Here is a 23,009-nt window from a genome sequence, read left to right as displayed (position 1 = left end):
GTTCAGAGGTCAGAGAACCAGGAGCACAGGTATCTAAGGGCAGGAGAAGATGAATGTCTCAGTTCAAGCAGAAAAAGCAAATTCCCACGTCCTCTGGCTCTTTACTGCATTAGGCCCTCAAATGATTGGATGATGCCCACACACACTGGTGAGGATGACCTTTTTACTCCATTTACTGATTCAAATGCTAATCTCTTCCAGAGACATCCTCATAGACATACACAGAAATAATGTTTTCCCAGCTATTTGGACATCCAATAGCTCAATCAATTAACACCTAAAATTAACTATCACAATCCTCATATATTTCCATGAAACTAATTAGATAATTATTTATTTTATTATAATAAATGGAAAGGAGGAGAAAGAGGCTTTTGAGAGTACATAGGAGAAGGCAATGGCACTCCACTCCAGTACTCTTGCCTGGAAAATCCCATGGACGGAGGAGCCTGGCAGGCTGCAGTCTATGGGGTCGCTAAGAGTCAGACACGACTGAGTGACTTCACTTTCACTTTTCACTTTCATGCATTGGAGAAGGAAATGGCAACCCACTCCAGTGTTCTTACCTTGAGAATCCCAGGGACGGGGGAGCCTGGTGGGCTGCCATCTATGGGGTCGCACAGAGTCGGACACGACTGAAGTGACTTAGCAGCAGTAGGCAGATACACCCTTTTGAGGGGAGCACCTGGAAAAACCTCCCTTTGGAAATGATACAGGATCTGGAACTGAAAGACGAGGCAGACAGCTAAATTAGAAAATGCACTTAACACACATGAGAGGTGAGTTGTTGCAACAGGGATAAGTGCCTAAGGCAGATGGAACAGCATGTTTTAAGCAGAAAGGATAAGGAAGCAGTTAAAGAAGTGAAAAAAAAAATGTGGATGAGTTTTGATGACTGAAATCCTAAAGAAATCTGAATAAGAGCTATAGTATGGTTTAATAGTATTATAGCAATATCAGTTTTCTGATTTTCATAAAACCAGAAATTATGATTACTATAATAATTTTATGATTATGGTAATTTATGATTATTATTATACTTTTTTATTATTATGAAATATGCTATCATTAAAGTACTCCAGGGAAGGGTTTGTAGGAGCTTTCTATATTATTTTTTCAACTTTTTGTGATTGTAAATTATTTCAAAATAAACTTTATTTTTATAAAGAAAAAAGATTTTTTTTTAAAATTTTAATTGGTGGATAATTACTTTACAATATTGTTATGGTTTTTGCCATACATCAACAGGAATTGGCCAGAGGCATCCTTGTGACCCTTCCTTCCTGAATTCCTCTCCCACCTCCCTCCCCACCGCATCCCTCCAAGTCGTCACAGAGCACCAGCTTTGTGCCCTGTGTCATACATCAAACTCTCACTGGCTATCTATTTTACGTATGGTAATATGTATGTTTCAATTCTTTTCTCTCAAATTGTCCCACCCTCTCCTCCCACTGAGCCCAAAAATATGTTCTTTATGTTTGTCTCTCCTTTGCTGCCCTGCACAGAGGATTGCCCGTACCATCTTTATAGATTCCATATATATGTGTTAATATACAATATTTGTCTTTCTGTTTCTGACTTACCTCACTCTGTATATAATAGGCTCTATAGTATAATAGGCTCTAGGATCACACACCTTGTTAGAACTGACTTAAATACATTCCTTTTCATAGTTGAGTGATATTCCATTGTGTATATGTACCACAACTTCCTTATCCATTCATCTGTTGATGTATGTCTAGGTTGTTTCCATGTCCTATCTATAGTAAGTAGTGCTGCAGTGAACACTGGGGTACATGTATCTATTTCAGTTCTGGTTTCCTCAGGGTATATGCCCAGTTATAGGATTGCTGGGTCGTATGGTAGTTTTATTCCTAGTTTTTTAAGGAATCTCCATACTGTTCTCCATAGTGGTGGTTTCAGTTTGCATTCCCACCAGGAAAGAATTCTTATAGGGTTGAGTTTTTGCTGCATGATTCTGAGGAGGGATGTGAACTGCCATTTCTGGATGGGATATTGTTGAGAAATGGGGACATTTCAGAAATCTTTCTTCCAAAAACTGAAAGAAAAAAGCAGGCCGGGAATATCATTGGTAGGAAAGCACTTAGAAGAAAAGATGGTTAGTCGTTCTGTGGCATGGCCTTATATAGAAATGCTGTTTAAATAACCTTGTTCACGTCCCTTGGAAACATTTTTTATGTTCTGGAGGGCTATCACAGTCTGATTGCCAGCGGCACTGTTTTTCACTTTCTCAGATCTAACTGCCTGTAAGAGGGTAACCTCAAGGAGCAAGCCAGTTTTCACAGCAGTATCCTGGGAAAGCTCGAATTAAGCACAACAGGCACAGGTATGAGTGGGACTGAAAATATGAGAATGTCTATATGAACATGAATGTTTTTATAAGAAGGCAGTTAAGACCTTGTTATGGACTGAACACTTGTGTCCCCCTCTTAGGATTTCCCTGGTGGCCCAGATGATAAAGCATCTGCCTGAAATGTGGGAGATCTGGGTTTGACCCCTGGGTTGGGAAGATCCTCTGGAGAAGGAAATGACAGCCCACTCCAGTACTCTTGCCTGGAAAATCCCATGGACAGAGGAGCCTGGTAGGCTACAGTCCATGGGATCGCAAAGAGTCAGACACGACTGAGCAACTTCACTTCACTTCCAAAATCATATGTTATTAGTAAATCCTAACCCACAATATGATATTGTTAGTAGGTAGGGCCTTTTGGAAGTGATTCAGTCATGAGAGTGGAATCTTAATCTTTGGGGTTAGTGTCAAAGAGAGCTCCCTTGTCCTTCCTTCTACCGTGTGAAGACACTGTGAGAAAACAGTTTATCTATGAACCAGGAAGTAGGCTCTCACCAGATACCAAATCTGCTGGAATTTTTTTTTTTTAAAGGAGAACCACTACTTTATTTTGAAGAATAAACAAAACTCTATTTATAACATGATAAACAAACCTTCCCTCAGTTTCTTCACAGTTAGTCCAAAGAACAAAGCCTCTGACTTAACTAGAATTTACATTTAACCTTAAATCTTCTAAAATCCATTCATGTCAACTTTGGAATTTTAACCTTGCCTGATACTATGAAATAGGGCAAACCTTGATGGATGGTCAAATTCCTAATTTTTGTTGTTCAGCTATTTCTTAACCTTGCTCTCAGATTCTGTACATTCCAGGGTGTTCAGTGGATTTGTAATAAACTTCCGAGATGAAGAGGAATTTCTTGCTCTTTATTTGCCTGACATCTTCTCTTGTGTTCATTTTCTTAAACAAAAACTATGCTTCAAAAATGCCCTCAAGTTCAGCTACTAAAACACCCTTGAAAGGTATTTGGCAGTGGATCCATACTATGTGCCGTCCTAGGGTGTGTCCTTGTGGGGCTCTGCTAGCATCTTGATCTAGACTTCCCAGCCTCCAGAAATGTGAGAGACAAATGTTGGTTGTTTAAAGCATTCAGTCTAAGGTATCTTTGTTATAGCAGCCTGAGTGGACTAAGACAAATCTCTAGAATTTTTTCTCTTGTTTGCATGTTGTTTTTGTTGTTCAGTCGCTCAGTCATGTCTGACTTTTTGTGACCACATGGACTGCAGCACACCGGCTTCCCTGTCCTTCACAATCTCCTGGAGTTTGCTCAGACTCGTGTCCATTGAGTTGATGATGCCATCCAACCATCTCATCCTCTGTCACCCCTCTTCTCCTCCTACCCTCAATCTTACCCAGCATTAGGGTCTTTTCCAATGAGTCAGCTCTTTGCATCAGGTGGCCAAAGTATTAGAGCTTCAGCTTCTTTACATAGCCAGGCTCCAATTCACTGGCCCAATAGAAGACTGAAAAAGTTTACTCCTCAGAAAGGTTGACTCAGAGACTGGACTTGGAAACATGGGAAACAGCAAAGGAAGGGAGGTCCTACTGAGAGTGGGCACGGAGGGAAAGTTTACAGAGTTAATGGTTAGACTCCAGCCTCTTTCCCTCACACAGCTGTCAGGAGATTGATTTTCAGGCTTAGAAATGGGATGGTTCTTCTCTTGGGAAACCAAGGAAAACAAACTTACAGATGTTGGCAGTAGAGACCATGAGCACCCAGGGAAATAGCTGCTTTCCAGCCTGATTACTTTACAGTGAAGCCCACGCTTAGCTTCCAACTAGCTTTTTCATGCCTTACTCTTACATATGGATGGCACCCAAGGACTATGAGAGATTTGGGAAAAGCATTTAACATGAAAGAGAAAATAAAAGAAACATTAAAAAAGTTCAGAAGGAAAGAGATAATCCAAGGAGCAAAACATGACATTGAATCTACGAAGGGAGGGAAAAAATACTCTTAAAGGGAATATTCATCAGTTAAGGAAGAGCTTTTGGAAGATAAAAAGGTATTAGTTAAACTAAAAAAACATTTTTTTATTGAAATATAGTTGATTTATAGTATTAGTTTCAGGAGTATAACAATCATTTGATATTTTAATAAATTATACTCCACTTAAAGTTATTATAAAATAATGGCTATAATTCCTTATGCTGTAGAAAAAAAATTCTATTAAGTGAATAGAAGCTTTGGGAGATAAAGTTGAAGACATCTTCAAAGTAGGAAAAAAGAGAACTGAAGACAGAAAATATAAGCAAATAAAATCATTTGAGTGGGTCCAATATCCAAATAACAGAGTTCCAAAAAGAATAGAAAAGAGAGAAGTTAATCAAGGGGAAAACATAAAGGAGATTTCTCAGAAGAGAAGTGCATGAGTCTTCGGATTGAAAGGGTTTGCTGAATGCCTAGCAAAATGAATGAAACGAACAAAACAAACAAAAGCATCGTGAGGTTTTAGAATACTGTGATTAAAGAGAAGAGTCTAAAACTCTGCGTTTGGGAGGGGAACAGATCACATACAGAGGAGAGGAAAGCTGGCCCACAGTAAAGCAAGGCCTTCAAAATGCCAAGGAAAAATGGGATCTAATCTAGAATTCTACACCTACCATACTGCCAATCAAATGTGAGGGTAGAAGATAAAGCCTTCAGAATCCTTATGCCAATGTGCTCTTCTTCAAAAGCTCTAGAGAACGCACTCCATTAAAGTAAGTAAATCAGAAAAGAATATAAGGACCTCAGTAAGTACATAAGGACACAACATAAGAGAAAGGTGTGAGTTCCCAGGATGATGGGAAAAATCCCAGAGCACCGTAATGTAGCAGGCCTAGAATAAAAATAACCCAGACAGAGCAGGAGGGTGGAGAGCTCCAGACGTGCCAACATTTAAAAATTAATAAGTAAGTAAGTAGTACTCTACCCAGTAGAGTACCAGCTATCTTTTAAAGGAGTTTTGGCACAGAACTTGAAAGGAATTAGAAGGTTATGCCTAATAAGTATTTAACTCCAAGGAAAATTATAAGCTCATGAGAAAGGAAATGGCTCAGATGAGAGTCACAGTTATTTACAATGTTGTTATAAATGCTAAATATTTAGCCAAAAATCTGTATTAGGGAGTGTGTGTGTGGGAGGTGGGGGGCGGGTGGAGGGAAGTCATTCCCTGGAAATAGATGGAGGAACAAGAGATCTAAACACCTATGATTAAGAGTAGAATGCCAATAAAAAATAACTGAATATGAAAAATAAAGTTCCCCTATAATTGTGTTGTTTAGAAATACAAAGAAAAAAAAAAGAAGCTATAAAAAAAAAATACATAGGGAAGCATCAGGTCCAAGAAAGTTGGATTGCTTTGGGGCCAGAAACTGGGTATGGGGAGGGCTGAAGCAGGAGACTAGTGTTGTTATATTAGAAGCCTAATAAAACAATTTAACTTAAAAATATGTACATATATTATTTTTATATAAGTAAATTACTTTTATATAAGTAAAACATTATTTTGAAAATCATAATAACTGAGAAAGGAAGGTGGATAGGTGCTCTCTCTCTCCTGTTTTCTCTCTATGCATCTGGATCATTTCCCTCACTGTGAATCAGTTATGAGTGTGGAGTGAGAGGCAGGGGAATGGAGGAGTTAGGGAGAGGTGTGGCTACTAGCAGACACATTTTAGCTAGAGATGGCTCCTAGCAGTTCTCATTATTCTCTAGCATGTCTAGTTTAGAGCAAAGGATTCTTCTCCCAACTCCAGTATAAGGATGACCTACACTTTTTTCTCCATTACTCTCCTCTGTGTCTATGACATTTAGTTCAGTGTTTTTAGGGCCTTTCCTCCCAATGCAGGTACAAAAAATATTTGTAAAAAATATATAGATTTTATTTGCTTGTATTTGCAAATATATTTCATTTTTCAGAACAACTTGGAACCTCATAATGCTTTCCAGTGATAGCAGTTGCTACTACTGTTTTGGTAAGGAGATAAAACAAGTAGATTAATGATTAGTTTTCTGATATATATTAACAAAAGCATCTCACTTATGTGGTATTACATTTCAGTGTAGTGGTGGTTCCTTCTGGGCAGGAATTGGTCTTTGCTTACTCACCTGACATCTTGTCGTTCAGTTGCTAAGTCATGTCTGACTCTTTGTGACCCCATGGACTGTAGCATGCCAGACTTCCTTGTCCTTCACTGTCTCCCAGAGTTTGCTCATGTCCATTGAGTTAATGATGCCATCCAACCATCTCATCTTCTGTCACCCCCGTCTTCTCCTGCCCTTAATCTTTCCCAGCATCAGGGTGTTTCCTAGGGAGTTGGCTGTTCACTTCAGGTACCCTAAGTATTGGGGCTTCAGCTTTAGCATCAGTCCTTCCAATGAATATTCAGGGTTGATTCTTTTAGGATTGACTGGTTTGATCTCCTTGCCATCTAAGGGACTCTCAAGAGTCTTCCCCAGCACCACAATCGGAAAGCATCAATTCTTTGGCACTCAGCCTGCTTTATGGTCCAACTTTCACATCTGTACAGGACTACTGGAAAAACCATAGCTTTGACTATGCGGACCTTTGTTGGCAAAGTGATGTCCTGCTTTTTAATACACTGTTTAGATTTGTCATAGCTTTTCTTCCAAGGAGCAAGCGTCTTTTAATTTCATGGTTGCAGTCACCATCTGCAGTGATTTTGGACCATAAGAGAATGAAGTCTGTCACTGTTTACTATTTTTCCCCATCTATATGCCATGATGGAGAAGGCAATGGCAACCCACTCCAGTACTCTTGCCTGGAAAATTCCATGGACAGAGAAGCCTGGTAGGCCGCAGTCCATGGGGTCGCTAAAAGTCAGACATGACTGAGCGACTTCACTTTCACTTTTCCCTTCATGCATTGGAGAAGGAAATGGCAACCCACTCCAGTGTTCATGCCTGGAGAATCCCAGGGACGGGGGAGCCTGGTGGGCTGCCGTCTATGGGGTCACACAGAGTCCGACACGACTGAAGCGATTTAGCAGGAGCAGCAGCAGCAGCAGATATGCCATGAAGTGATGGGACTGGATGCCATGATCTTTGTTTTTTGAATGTTGAGTTTTAAGCCCGCTTTTTCTCTCTCCTCTTTCACTTTCATCAAGAGGCTCTTTAGTTCCTCTTGCTTTCTACCATAAGGGTGGTGTCATCTGCATATCTGAGGTTATTGTTATTTCTCTCTGCCATCTTGATTCCAGCTTGAGCTTCATCCAGCCCGCATTTCGCATAACGTTAAATGCATATAAGTTAAATAAGCAGGGTGACAATATACAGTCTTGACATACTCCTTTCCCAATTTTGAACCAGTCCATTGTTCTGGCTTTGTGTAACTTAATGAAACTATGAGCTGTGCTGTGTAGGGCCACCCAAGATAGATGGGTCATAGTGGAGAGTTCTGACAAAGCGTGTTCCACTGGAGAAGGGAATGGTAAACCATTTCAGCATTCTTGCTTTGAGAACCCCATGAACGAACAATCTGAGCAGATCATAATTCTGTTCCTCTTCCTTTAATATTTCTTTTTTTTTTTTTAACTTTTGGCTGAACTGTGTGGCATGTGGAACTTCCTCAACGAAGGATTGAACGTGTGGCTCCTGCAGTGGAAGTGCAGAGTCTTAACCACCGGACCACCAGGGAAGTCTCTATTTAATATTTCTAACAGAGTTAACAAAAAAAGGGGTATTTCTAAAAAATGTGATGTCCATCATAAGTCACCTGGAAGTCTTATTTTTTTGAAAACTATTCACAGGAGGTTGCACACACAATATAGAGAGGTCCTATGTATGGATCTGAGAGTTGGACTGTGAAGAAAGCTGAGCTCCGAAGAACTGATGCTTTTGAACTGTGGTATTGGAGAAGACTCTTGAGAGTCCCTTGGACTGCAAGGAGATCCAACCAGTCCATTCTGAAGATCAGCCCTGGGATTTCTTTGGAAGGAATGATGCTAAAGCTGAAACTCCAGTACCTTGGACACCTCATTCGAAGAGTTGACTCATTGGAAAAGACTCTGATGCTGGGAGGGATTGGGGGCAGGAGGAGAAGGGGACGACAGAGGATGAGATGGCTGGATGGCATCACTGACTCAATGGACATGAGTCTGAGTGAACTCCGGGAGTTGGTGATGGACAGGGAGGCCTGGCGTGCTGCGATTTATGGGGTCGCAAAGAGTTGGACACGACTGAGCGACTGAACTGAACTGAACTGATGTACCCATCACTCAGTTTCTCCAAGTGGTTAAAGTTTTTGTTAAATTTAGTACAGTGCCCAAACCAGGAAATTGATACAGTGTGTTTGTATAGCCCTATGGCGTTTTATCACCTATGGAGATTCCTGTCACCATAACTGCAATCAAAATACAGAACTATACCATAGCTGTAAAGATGCCCCCTTATGCTACCTCTTCAAAATCACATGCGCCCCTTTCCTCCCACTTAACTTTTACCCTCTGAAAGTGAGTAATCTATACTCCATCTGTGTTTATTTTTTAATTTTGAAAATTTTATATACATGGGATCATACAATATATGGCCTTTTGAGATTGTTTTCCTCATTCTGCCTAATGCCCTTACGATCCAAGTTGTTGGGTGCAAAAGAATTTTCCTTCTTATTTTGAAATAAATATAAATTCACAAGATATTGCAAAAATAGTACAGAGAAGCCCTGTGTATCTTTCACCCGGTTTTTCCCATGCTACCATCTTAGATAATTATAGTATAATATCAAAAGTTGCAATCCACAGACTTATTCAGGCTTCACCAGTTTTATTTCCACTCTTTTGTGCACGTTTGTGTCTGTGTATAGTTCTATGCAATATTTTTCCCTTGTGAAATTTTATTTTACTTTTTAAGATTATACTGTACTGCATTTAAATTTATTATAATATGTGCTTGTAGCTCACTTGTTTTGTACATAGTAGTTTTACCTCTTAATCCCCTACCCCAATGTTACATCCCCCTTTCCCTCTTTTTCCATTGATAAACACTAGTTTGTTCTCTAGAAGTCTATTTCTGTTTTGTTATATTCATTCATTTGTTTTATTTTCTAGATTCCATATATGTGATATCATATAGTATTTGTCTTTCTGTCTGATTTATTTCATTAAGCATAATGCCCTCTAGGTCCATCCATGTTGTTGCAAATGGCAAAATTTTGTTCTTTGTTTCTGGCTGAATAGTATTCTATTGTGTGTGTGTGTGTGTATTCATATACCACATCTTCATTTTATCTGTTGGTGGACACTTAGCTCCATATCTTGGCAATTTTAAATAATGCTGCTGTGAACTATCGGGGTGAAGGAGACAGTGCACTAAGTCGTGTCCGACTCTTGCGAACTATTGAGGTGTGGGTATGTTTTTGAATTCGTGTTTTTATTTTCTTTGGATATATAACCAAGAATGGAATCGCTGTATTGTGTGGTAGTTCTTGGAGTGGTAGTTCTATTTTTGTTTTTTGAGGAAACTCCCTACTCCTTTCCATAGTGACTGTACCAATTTACATTTCTACCAACAATGTACAAGGGTTCCATTTTTCCACACGCTCTCTAGAATTTATTATTCATAAACTTTTAGATGATGGCCAGTTCTGATCAGTGTGAGGTGATAGATACTTCATTATGGTTTTGATTTGTATTTCTCTAATAGTTAGTGGTGATGAGCATCTTTTTATGTGCCTCTTGGCTATCTGTATGTCATCTTTGGTGAAATGTCTGTTTAGGTCTTTTGCCCATTTTTTGACTGGGTGGTTGTTTTTTAGTTACTGAGTTGTATGAGCTTTTGATGTATTTTGTTTAATTAACCCCTCATCAGTCATATTTGCAAATATTTTCTCCCATTCCATAAATGTTATTTTTTTGTTTTGTTGATGGTTTCCTTTACTGTGTGAAAACTTTTAAGTTTGATTAGATTTAATTTGTTTGTTTTTACTTCTATTTCTTTTGCCTTGGGAGGCTCTTCCCTGGTGGCTCAGACGGTAAGGCATCTGCCTACAGTGCAGGAGACTCGGGTTCAGTCCCTGGGTTGGGAAGATCTCCTGGAGAAGGAAATGGCAACCCAGTCCAGTATTCTTGCCTGGAAAATCCCTTGGATGGAGGAACCTGGTAGGCTACAGTCCATGGGGTCTCAAAGAGTCGGGACACGACTGAGTGACTTCACTTTCACTTTCACTTTCACTTCTATTTCTTTTGCCTTGGGAGGTTCATCTAAGAAGAGATTACTAAGATTTATGTCAAAGAATGTTTTCCCTATGTTTTCTTCTAGGAGTTTTATGGTTTTATGTCTTACATTTTCATCTTTAACCTATTTTTTAAAAAATGTCTATTTATTAATTTATTTGGCTGTATTGAGTCCTAGTCGCAGCTGGATGTCTTCTTCCTGGACTAGGGATTGAACCTGCATCATCTGCACTGCAAGGCGGATTCTTTACCACTGAGCCACCAGGGAAGGCCTGTTATGTTGTACACCTGAAACTAATATAGTATTATATGTCACTTATATCTCAATAAGAAGTCTTTTCCCTAGAGATATTGTTAAGCATTCTGTATCTTGTGATTCAAGAGAGAAAAATGTATTTGATGTTTCTTTTTTAAACCCAAGAAAGTATTTTAGGATAAGAATCTTACAGAGTAAAAAATCCCACAACTCATGGATTATAAATAAAAAAAGGTTTTGTCTTTAAAACAATATTTTATGCAATTAGGAACCAGGTGAACTTAGGTATCATGTGAATGATTCAGAAAGGCAAATTAACTCAAGTAGGAAAAATTTTGGTCTAGTGTGGTCCTCTATATCCATGCAACTCAAATCATATATGAAAAAGGAAATCTCTTTCTGGGGACAGCTGCATTCATTGAGCAAGCAACCTAACTAAAGTCTGTGGCCCAAAAGAAAGTGAGGGAGATAGACTCAGAAATCTCTTTGAGTAGATTTTTTGGGGAGGTTGTGCGAGGGATGGTAGGGAGTATGGAATATTCATGGACTGACTTGATTACTGGCCTGTTGTCAGATGGTTTGAAAAAGAGAGAGAGAACAATTAGGGCTGTGAAGTTCACAGCGTGAGCCCGCCCAATCTTCCCTTCCTGTCTGCTTGTCCAACAGATTTTGGATTTGCTTAGACAAGCTTCATAGTCAAATAAGCTAATTCCTTGTAGTAAATCACACACACATACCACACACTGAAAGGGAAAGGATTAGTGGGAGCAGCAGTTTGGGGAGGGAAAATCAGGAATTTCCTTTCCAATGTGTTCAGTTTGAGATAGTTTAGACCTCCAAGTGGAGGTCTAAGTAGGAGAGGTCAAGTAGGCATTTAGATAGCTAGTAAACATGAGGGCTGGAGATAGAAATTTTGGGATGCTTATGTTAAATCACAGATCTCCCCAAACTGGATGGGATTGCCAAGGGAGAAAGTGTGTGTAGAAAAGATAAGGGGAACCATGACTGAGGCCTGGTGGTCCAACCTTTAGAGCCCCAACAGTGCAGGGGGAACAAGGAAGCTACATGGAAGAGGAGCAGTCCCTGAGGTAAGAGAACCAGGGGACTGTCACATTAGAGAAGTCATGAGAAGGCAGTGTTTCAAAAAGGGGGAGGCCAAATAAGTCTTATGCTGGAAAGCTGTTGAGTAAAATAGGTGACTATTGGATTTGATAATAACATGACATATTTTGGAGCGCTCTTTTGAAATATGGAATGTCAGTTTTTTCTCTCACACGAAGATATTGGGAGGTATTTACGATTATTACTATCCCTCTTTTCTTACCAAGGAACCGAGGCTCAGATAGACTTCAGGGAATTGCTCAAAATTAAAGTAGTTAGTTGGGCTTCCCTGGCAGCTCAGTGGTAAAGAATCTGCCTGCCAATGCAGGAGATGTGGGTTCCATCCCTGGGTTGGGAAGATCCCCTAGAGAAGGAAATGGCAACCCACTCCAGTATTCTTGACTGGGAAATCTCGTGGACAGAGGAGCCTGGTGGGTTACAGTTCATGGGGTCGCAAAGTGTTGGAGATGACTGAGCTTGCATACATGGAAAGTATAATAGCTAGTTATGGCAAACCTGGTTAGAAGCAGATTTCTTCATTCCACATCCTGATTCTAAATCCTGGTTGGCATAGGAATCACTTGTCCCATTTTCTAAAAATACAAACACTGGTGACCTACCCCAAATATGTTCCATCAAAGCACTCTCAGATAAAGGTTAGGGAATGAGCATTTAAAATAAAGTAAATATGTACAACTCAAGTTGTTTTAAATGAGAGACCAGGGTTGAGTATCACTCAGTCTACAATGTATTCTAAGCAACCTTTAAATTAGACTTCGAAGGATGCTGCTGCTGCTAAGTCGCTTCAGTCGTGTCCAACTCTGTGCGACCCCATAGACGGCAGCCCACCAGGCTCCCCTGTCCCTGGGATTCTCCAGGCAAGAACACTGGAGTGGGTTGCCATTTCCTTCTCCAATGCATGAAAGTGAAAAGTGAAAGTGAAGTCACTCAGTCATGTCCGACTCTTAGCGACCCAATGAACTGCAGCCCACCAGGCTCCACCGTGCATGGAATTTTCCAGGCAAGAGTACTGGAGTGGGGTGCCACAGCAGCAGCAGCAGAGTTTGGTTAACCAAGTTCACAAAGGTCAGTTGAAACTTCTCTGAGTTTCCTCAGGGTGGAAATGCTCATTAACCCAATATGTTAATGCCTCAGTTCAGTCTGCTGAGGTGTTTTCTTATAATTAGTCTCCTGCTTCTGAATGGAGAAAGCATTTCCCAAAAGACAATTCTTTCCTTTGTGGCTGAACTTCCAAATTAGACTTCATCATTTCATTAGGTGAATTTCCATGACTGGTTCCTCCAGGTGGAAAACCAGATAGTGTAGTGAGAGATACAACTGATGGAAATGTGTGAAGATAGTCAACTGCACATATATGAAATAAGAATAATTTCCAAAGAATGAGCACTTCTCACCTACTACAAAAGGCAAAATTGTGCCTCATATGTAATTTTTTTTTTTTTTTGGCTGAGCTGCATGGCTAGTGGGATTTTTGTTCCTCAACTAGGGATTGAACCCAGGGCCTCAGCAGTAAAAGTGTGGAGTCCTAACCACTGAACTGCCAGAGAATTCCCACTTTACAGGTGATTTGAAGCAGGGACACAAACTTACTAAATTCAAAGGTACTTTCTGTCAAATTTCAGAAGCATGTGCTCACTCACTGATGGGTATTTCCAGTCTTCCCCTAGGTGTCTCTGCTGCACCTCTTCTTTTCCTGGGGTGTAGTCAGTCCAGACCAGAGTGACCCCAGCACTAGCCTTGCTTAGACACAGCCACTTAGAAGGACCCTCTTGCCTTTGTCTGTCATTCATTATTCTCCAATATATTTCCTATCTCTTCTTCTAAGATCTGACTGCACACTAGAATAATCTGTGAGCTTTAAAAAAATAAAATTGATGCTTAGGCCCCTACTTCCAGGACTTTAATTTATACTGCTTTTATTACCATATATTTAGACCTCTACACCTTTAGTCTCCTACCAAACTAATCCAGTCTACATATTCCTGACAGGCTACTCTGTCTAAAACCCATCTTGATGAATTTAGAAGATTAAAGATTAAAAAAATGACCTGCCTTTTCACACCATGTGTTAATATAAAAATTAACTCAAAAGAGCTAAAGCTGTAAAGTCCTTAGAAGAAAACATAGGTGTCAACTTTGTGACTTTGGATTAGATAGTGGTTTCTTAGATATAAGTACAAGAAATAAAAGCAAAAATAGATAAATTGGGCATCATTAAAGTTAAAAAGTTTTGTGCTTCAAAAACATTCTGTTTACCACAGATTGTAAGAAAATTTTTGCAAATATACTCCCGATAAGGGATTTGTATCTAAAATAGAAAAAGAGCTGTTACAACTTAATAATAAAAGGACAAATGCTGCTGCTGCTGCTAAGTCGCTTCAGTCGTGTCCGACTCTGTGCGACCCCATAGACGGCAGCCCACCAGGCTCCCCGTCTCTGGGATAGCTCAGTTTAAAACAGGCAAAGGAAGAAATATTTCTCCAAGGACATACACCCTACTCAGTGAGCACACGAGAAGATGCTCAATGTCATTAGTCATCAGGAAAATGCAAATCAAAACTGTGATGAAATGTCAGTTTATACTTAGTAGGATGGTTATAATAATAATAAAAAGGATAATGTCAAGTGTTGGTGAGGATATGGAGAAATTGGAACCCTCATACATTGTGGTGGAAATGTAAAATAGTGAGATATCTTTGGAAAATGTTCTGGCAGTTTCTCAAAAAGAAACAGGAGTCATATGACCCAGCAATTCCACTTCTAGATGGGAGAGAGTTGGAAACCTGTGCCCACACAAACACTTGTATACTAGTGTTCAGAGCAGCATTATTCATAGTAGCCAAAAATATGAAAACAGTCCAAGTGTCCATCAACTGATGAATGGATAAATGAAATGCAGTGTATCTGCGTAATGAAGTGTTATTGATCAATAAAAAGAAAGGATGAGGGCTTCCCTTTTGGTCCAGTGGCTAAGACCCTGCGATCCCAATGCAGTGGACCTGGGTTCAATCCTTCATCAGGGAACTAGATCCCATATGCTGCAACTAAGAGTTCACATGCCACAACCAAAGATCTGCATGCGGTAACAAAGATTTGGCATAGCCAAATCAATAAATAAATATTAAAAGAAACAGTGTACTGATACATGCTACCATATGAATGAATTTTGAAAACATGCTATTTGAAAGAAGCCAGTTCCAAATGACCATATACTGTATGATTCCATTTACAGTATATGAAATGTCCAAAATAGGCAAATCTGTAGTTAGAGAGTAGATTAGTGGTTGTCTAGGGTTGGAAGATACCAAGGGAACATATCATGCAAAGATGGGCTCCATAAAGGACAGTAATGGTATGGACCTAACAGAAGCAGACAATATTAAGGAGAGGTGGCAAGAATACACAGAAGAACTGTACAAAAAAGATCTTCATGACCCAGATAATCATGATGGTGTGATCACTCACCTAGAGCCAGACATCCTGGAATGTGAAGTCAAATGGGCCTTAGAAATCAAATGGGCCTTAGAAAGCATCACTACAAACAAAGCTAGTGGAAGTGATGGAATTCCAGTTGAGCTATTTCAAATCCTAAAAGATGATGCTGTGAAAGTGCTGCACTCAATCTGCCAGCAAATTTGGAAAACTCAGCAGTGGCCACAAGACTGGAAAAGGTCAGTTTTCATTCCAACCCCAAAGAAAGGCAATGCCAAAGAATGCTCAAACTACTGCACAATTGCGCTCATCTCACACGCTAGTAAAGTAATGCTCAAAATTCTGCAAGCCAGGCTTCAGCAGTACATGAATCGTGAACTTCCAGATGTTCAAGCTGGTTTTAGAGAAGGCAGAGGAACCAGAGATCAAATTGCCAACATCCGCTGGATCATGGAAAAAGCAAGAGAGTTCCAGAAAAACATCTATTTCTGCTTTATTGACTATGCCAAAGCCTTTGACTGTGTGGATCACAATAAACTGTGGAAAATTCTGAAGAGATGGGAATACCAGACCACCTCATCTGCCTCTTGAGAAATGTGTATGCAGGTCAGGAAGCAACAGTTAGAACTGGACATGGAACAACAGACTGGTTCCAAATAGGAAAAGGAGTACGTCAAGGCTGTATATTGTCACCCTGCTTATTTAACTTATATGCAGAGTACATCATGAGAAATGCTGGGCTGGAAGAAGCACAAGCTGGAATCAAGATTGCCGGGAGAAATATCAATAACCTCAGATATGCAGATGACACTACCCTTATGGCAGAGAGTGAAGAGGAACTAAAAAGCCTCTTGATGAAAGTGAAAGAGGAGAGTGAAAAAGTTGACTTAAAGCTCAACATTCAGAAAACAAAGATCATGGCATCTGGTCCCATCACTGCATGGCAAATAGATGGAGAAACAGTGGAAATAGTGTCAGACTTTATTTTTTTGGGCTCCAAAATCACTGCAGATGGTGACTGCAGCCATGATATTAAAAGATGCTTACTCCTTGGAAGGAAAGTTATGACCAACCTAGATAACATATTAAAAAGCAGAGATATTACTTTGCCAACAAAGGTCTGTCTAGTCAAGGCTATGGTTTTTCAGTGGTCATGTATGGATGTGAGAGTTGGACTGTGAAGAAAGCTGAGTGCTGAAGAATTGATGCTTTTGAACTGTGGTGCTGGAGAAGACTCTTTTGAGTCCCTTGGACTGCAAGGAGATCCAACCAGTCCATCCTAAAGGAGATCAGTCCTGGGTGTTCATTGGAAGGACTGATGCTGAGGCTGAAACTCCAATACTTTGGCCACCTCATGCGAAGAGTTGACTTATTGGAAAAGACCCTGATGCTGGGAGGGATTGGGGGCAGGAGGAGAAGGGGACGACAGAGGATGAGATGGCTGGATGACATCACCGATTCGATGCACATGAGTTTGGGTGAACTCCGGGAGTTGGTGATGGACAGGGAGGCCTGGCTTGCTGCTATTCATGGGATTGCAAAGAGTCGGACATGACTGAGCGACTGAACTGAACTGAACTGAACTGAGGGCTGGAAGGGGAAGGGGTATTGAGGTTATGGTTAGGGGTGTGGGTTTCTTTTTAGGGTAATTAAAATATTCTACAATTAATTACAGTGCTAAATGTCCAACTTTGTACATGTACTGAAAGCCACTGGATTGTACGCTTTTAAAACATGACCTTCTGAATTATTTTGAGTGCTTAGGCTGGTTTTACCTATCTACCACTGGGGCTTCTACTCTGTTCAAACTTAAGTTTTATTTCCTTTTATTCTCCACCCCTGTGCTAGGTCACAGTCAAGCTGGACTTCTCAGGGTTTCTTCAAACAGGCCTTGCATTTCGTTTCTCCTTGTAATTTTGTATCTGCTCCCTCCACCTGTCAGTCTAACCTTTGAAAGTCCAAGTGAGACACCTCCTCCTCCATCTCAATCCCTCTCAATTCCCATAATATTTGCTCTGTCTTCTAAGCACTCAATTATGATAGAATATGGGGAAAATCTTGCCTCTACCTTTTTATTTTCCAGGCTGCCCCCATTTGATTGCTTTTACCCTCTGTTCTTAATTACTACAAAATATGTGAGTCAAAATTACTTTTGTCAGAGGAAAGAGTTGAGAGAACACTTGTATTTTCTGTTTTGCTTAAGCTGTTTGTGGGGATGTTTGTATGTTGGATAGTGTGCTTTTAGAACATGACCATCAAGGTCAGGTTGGCCCAACAAGAAGACATCTGGGGACAGAGAAATCTTTAGCATGTCATTTCATCCTTATACCAGTCCTTTCAGGAATATTGCAGATGTGGAAACAGAGTTAAAAAGATTAATAAATTAACCACTGGGAAAACACCCTATAGGCTAGAATCTGTGCTTGTTTGGCACTTGGTTAATTTTCAACAGTTGAGAGCTAAGTAGGGAAGAGTATGCAGATGTTATGTACTCAATCATAAGCCCTTTCAGGACAGCTGCCTTGTCTTACTCAGTCCCCAAAGTGCCCACTAGGAGCAGAGGCTCAATAAATGTTTGTTGAATGAATGAGTGATGGTTTATTTGAGTCTCTGATGTACATGAATAATACATTTTGACAGTCAGATTTTGTGTCTTTTTTCCTATGTGGTTTCCTTTTTTTCTGAAGTCATTTTGTATTCAGACAAGATTTGAATGAGGCTTCCAGAGCTTGCCTGTATCAGGTATTTCTTAGTCAGAGAGTCCTTCAGAAAGAAGAAAGAGGAAAACAGATTTTGCCCTCAGAAACTAAGACCTTACCTTAAAGTTGATTGCTTGTGTTTTATAACCATAAAACTGTTCTTAAGGATTCTCTGACTTAGAAATGCCTAATATAGGCTCTGTACGCAGAAGGTAGTCAGATAAGTATGCAAGGATAAATATTGTTTCAACAGTTTACCTGGAATTAGAATTTAATTCATTGCAAATTGACACATTCATGGCAGCATTTTTTGCCTGCTGAAAACAAGCTGAGGCAGGAGGTGCGTGGGTGGAACAGCAGCCCATTTGCCTTGGTGTTCTCAGTGCGTGTCACCTGGGATAGGACATGGTCGTGTTGCATGAGTCAACCCTGTAATGAACAGCTGAGGACACCAAGGATGACTAAGTTGGAGAAGTCTTTGGAGAGTTGACAAGATTGCTCTCTTGGTTTTTTGTTGTTTTTGTTTGTTTTTGGCCACACCCCACAGCATGCAGGATCTTAAGTTCTCCAAACAGGGATCAAACCCATGCCCCCTGCATTGGGAGCACAGAGGGTTTTTTTCTTTTTTTTTTTAATTGGGGTATAACTGTTTTACAGTGTTGTGTTAGTTTCTGCTAACAAACTTTCTTCAGTGTTAGTACAATGAAGTGAATAGCTATACGTATATGTATATCCCCTTCCTCTCCACCATCCCTTCCAAACCCCATCCCGTTCATCTGTGTCACCACAGAACTGACCTGCGCTCCCTGCATTATACAGTGGGTTTCCACTAGCTATCTGTTTTACGCATGACGGTGCACATACGTTAGTACCAATCTCTGTTCATCCCACCCCCCACCACGTCCGCATGTCCATTCCCTACGTCTGTGTCTCTATTCCTGCCCTGCAAACAGGTTCATCTGTACCACTTTTTCTAGGAAACCCTGCCCCAGATCTGTGTGGGAGCACTGTGTTTTAATCACCAGACCACCAGGGAAGTTCGAGATCACTATCTTTGGATGTTGGAAGGCCTAACCTGTAGCAGAAGGAGAGCCCAGTGAATACATGAGTGAATGAATATTGGATGCTTCCAATAGGTGGATTTTTATTTGTCACACATCTGCAGAAAAACAACTCAATTACAAAACCAAAACCTGGAAGAGGAAAAAGTTGCATTCTTTTTCTGGTTTTATTTTTTTCAGTGCATTCTTATGGGGCACCTCTTCCCCCCTGTTATTTATTCCCTTGTTTTCTCCAAGGTTCACTGAGTTCCCTGATTCAGCAGGAAAACTCCAGCTTTCTCTCAGCATATCTACTTTCTGCGGGAAGATAATTCTCTCTGGGTCATTATGTGCATAATTCAAGGCTTAGGAGTCCATGGCTGTAATCAGTTAAAAAATAAGATCTAAAACCATAAAAATAAGATCTAAAACCTATGATAAAACATAAATCAATTTCAGGACTACCTAAACCTTTACAGCATTGCTCCTGATGAGTGTCATATTGCTAAAGACTCCTCACAAATCAGTGTGAAAAATTAGTCTCTATAGACGGCACTGTGTCTGTCGTCCTTGGATTAATTGCATATTATCTTATTGTCAATATGTGTGATAATCTTGGATTAAATACATTAGTTTTACCTTGATTTTTGTTTGGATGATAAAAATCTCAATTACTGGGCTTAAATTCAGACTTCATCCCTTGTTTGGAAAATGCAAGTAATTTAAGAGAAGTGCTGTGACTTAGAGAGATAGACCCAGAGCAGGAACACAAAGTGTTCCAACCTGAAGTCTGCTTCAGAATTCTTATGTAATGATAGGTAAATTGTCCAACTTCTTAGGATCTCATTTTTCTACCTATAAAGTAATATTAACAGAAATTTACCGTATTCTTCCTATTGAAGAATGGAGGTATGGTTAAAGATTTTTGGCATGCAAATATTAAATGGCCTTTGAAAAGGTCATATTGTTTTTTGTCTTACTTTTTAATCTTTATTCGTACTTCTAGCTTTCTTTCTCTCTTCTTTTAGTTAATTCATTTGTTTGGCTGCTCCCAGTCTTAGTGCGGCGCTCGGCGCCTTCCATCTGCACTGTGGCATGTGGGATCTTTGGATGTGGCATGCAGACTGTTTAGTTGTAGCATGTGGAATCTAGTTCCTTGACCAGGGATCAAATCCAGGCCCCCTGCCTTGGGAGCATGGAGTCTTAGCCACTGGACCACCGGGGAAGTCCCTCAATTATTATTTAACAATTATTACTATTGTATAAGCTAAAGGCAAAGAAGAAAAGGAAAGATATACCCATCTGAATGCAGAGTTCCAAAGAATAGCAAGGAGATTAAGAAAGCCCTCAGTGATCAATGCAAAGAAATAGAGGAAAACAATAGAGTGGGAAAGACTAGAGATGTCTTCAAGAAAATTAGAGATACCAAGGGAACATTTCATGCAAAGATGGGCACAATAAAGGGCAGAAATTGTATGGACCTAACAGAATCGGAAGATGTTAAGAAGAGATGGCAAGAATACAGAGAAGAACTACACAAAAAAAGATCTTCATGACCCAGATAACTACGATGGTATGATCACTCACCTAGAGCCAAACATCCTGGAGTGTGAAGTCAAGTGGGGCTGAGGAAGCATCACTACAAACAAAGCTAGTGGAGGTGATGGAATTCCAGTTGAGCTATTTCAAATCCTAAAAGATGATGCTGTTTAAGTGCTGTACTCAGTATGCCAGCAAATTTGGAAAACTCAGCAGTGGCCACAGGACTGGAAAAGGTTAGTTTTCATTCCAATCCCAAGGAAAGGCAATGCCAAAGATACTCAAACTACTGCGCAATTGCACTCATCGCACACACGAGCAAAATAATGCTCAAAATTCTCCAGGCCAGGCTTCAACAGTATGTTAACTGTTAAATTCCAGATGTTCAAGCTGGATTTAGAGAAGGCAGAGGAACCAGAGATCAAATTGTCGACATCCGTTAGATCATTGAAAAAGCAAGAGAATTCCAGAAAAGCATCTACATCTGCTTTATTGATTACGCCAAAGCCTTTGACTGTGTGGATCACAACAAACTGTGGAAAATTCTTCAAGAGATGGGAATACCAGACCGCCTTACCTGCCTCCTGAGAAATCTGTGTGCAGGTCAAGAAGCAATAGTTAGAACCAGACATGGAACAACAGACTGTTTCCTAATTGGAAAAGGAGTAGGTCAAGGCTGTATATTGTCACTCTGCTTATTTAACTTATATGCAGAGTACATCATGAGAAATACTGGACTGGATGAAGCACAAGCTGGAATCAAGATTGCCGGGAGAAATATCAATAACCTCAGATATGCAGGTGACACCACCCATATGGCAGAAAGTGAAGAGAAACTAAAGAGCCTCTTGATGAAAGGAAAAAACTGGCTTAAAAATCAACCTTCAAAAAACTAAGATCATGGCATCAGGTCCCATCACTTCATGGCAAACAGATGGGGAAACAGTGGAAACAGTGACAAGCTTTATTTTCTTGGGCTCCAAAATCACTGCAGGTTGTGACTGTAGCCATGAAATTAAAAGACGCTTGCTCCTTGTAAGAAAAGCTGTGACCAACCTAGACAGCATATTAAAAAGCAGATACATTACTTTGCCAACAAAGGTCCATCTAGTCAAAGCTATGGTTTTTCCTGTAGTCATGTATGGATGTGAGAGTTGGACTATAAAGAAAGCTGAGAGCCAAAGAATTGATGCTTTTGAACTGTAGTATTGGAGAAGACTTTTGAGAGTCCCTTGGACTGCAAGGAGATCCAACCAGTCCATCCTAAAAGAGATCAGTCCTGGGTGTTCATGAAACTCCAATACTTTTCCTACCTGATACAAAGAACTGACTCACTGGAAAAGACTCTGGTGCTAGGAAAATTGAAGGCAGGAGGAGAAGTGGACGACAGAGGATGAGATGATTGGATGGCATCACCGACTCGATGGATATGAGTTTGAGCAAGTTCCTGGAGTTGATGATGGACATAGAAGCCTGGCATGCTGCAGTCCATGGGGTTGCAAAAGGTCAGACATGACTGAGGGACTGAATGAACTATTGTATAAACACAGAAGACTGGTCTTTTGTGTAGCAGCTCTTCATCTCTTGCCTGATTTCTGTTAGGGTTATGTGTGTATTTGATTTACCTTGATGCTTAAAGCAAAGAATTATAAGTCAGGGAAGAAAATGTTCTCATCTGTGACTTGTAATTCTCAATATGGTCTTAGCTCAGAGGGTAGAAATTTCAGTTACATTGTCCCCATGGGTGGTACAAGTGGGTTTCTTCTGTGTGTCTGTAAGAGTCAACCAAGGTAGCTGAAGTCATTTGTTGTCCTCAGTCCCCTCAGCAAAAGTAGCATTTTTTTTTTTAACCTAACTGGCATGTGGGATCTTAGTTCCCTCACCAGGGATCAAACCTGTACCTCCTGTAATGGAAGTGTGGAGTCTTAACCACTGGACCACCAGGGAAGTCACAAAAATAGGTATCTTAAAAGGCCCTGATGAACTTGGCACTGTTTCCTCTCTAGAAAATGGAGAGAAATCACCAAAGGGATTTTTAAAAATGTAACCACCTGTTGGTTTTACTTTTTCCACCAGCCAGTCAGCTGCATTTTCCTAGGAAGAAAAGGCAAAAGGGATAATCAGCCTTTGGGGATGCTTGAGTCCCCTGTACCATGGGCTGTGGGGCATCTCAGGTCAGCGCCACACCTTGACTGTACAGGATCTGTGCTTTGGGAGCAAATCTGGAAGCTAAAAATTCTTCCTTTGATCTCACATTAATTGCTTTCCCAAAGTGCTTCCAGATACATAGGAATGTGGCATGCAGAATGCCAGAGGCAGTCACACCCTGGACCTGCTGCTCCCTAAACCTGGGGAAAGCTGGGGGTATCAAGCA

The 23,009-nt window shown here is 40.3% G+C and overlaps 1 protein-coding gene across 1 annotated transcript in view; it reads left to right on the top strand.

Annotated features, from left to right (window-relative positions):
* LOC147379581 (uncharacterized) overlaps window positions 1–9,024 on the top strand; it is a 28,626-nt gene extending 19,602 nt beyond the window's left edge. The window contains exons 3-4 of the mRNA XM_086395178.1: window positions 2,256–2,347; window positions 7,955–9,024. The gene's annotated coding sequence lies outside the window, so the exon portion shown is untranslated. The remainder of the gene's footprint in view (window positions 1–2,255; window positions 2,348–7,954) is intronic.
* Window positions 9,025–23,009: the final 13,985 nt, after the last annotated feature.

Source organism: Bos grunniens, chromosome 1 (genome assembly GCF_055505025.1).
Source record: "Bos grunniens cultivar Pamir isolate PY7600 chromosome 1, Bosgru_T2T1.0, whole genome shotgun sequence".
Lineage (NCBI taxonomy): Eukaryota > Metazoa > Chordata > Mammalia > Artiodactyla > Bovidae > Bos > Bos grunniens.
The sequence above is the reverse complement of the archived record's forward strand: the minus strand, read 5'-3'. Positions and strand labels throughout refer to the sequence as shown.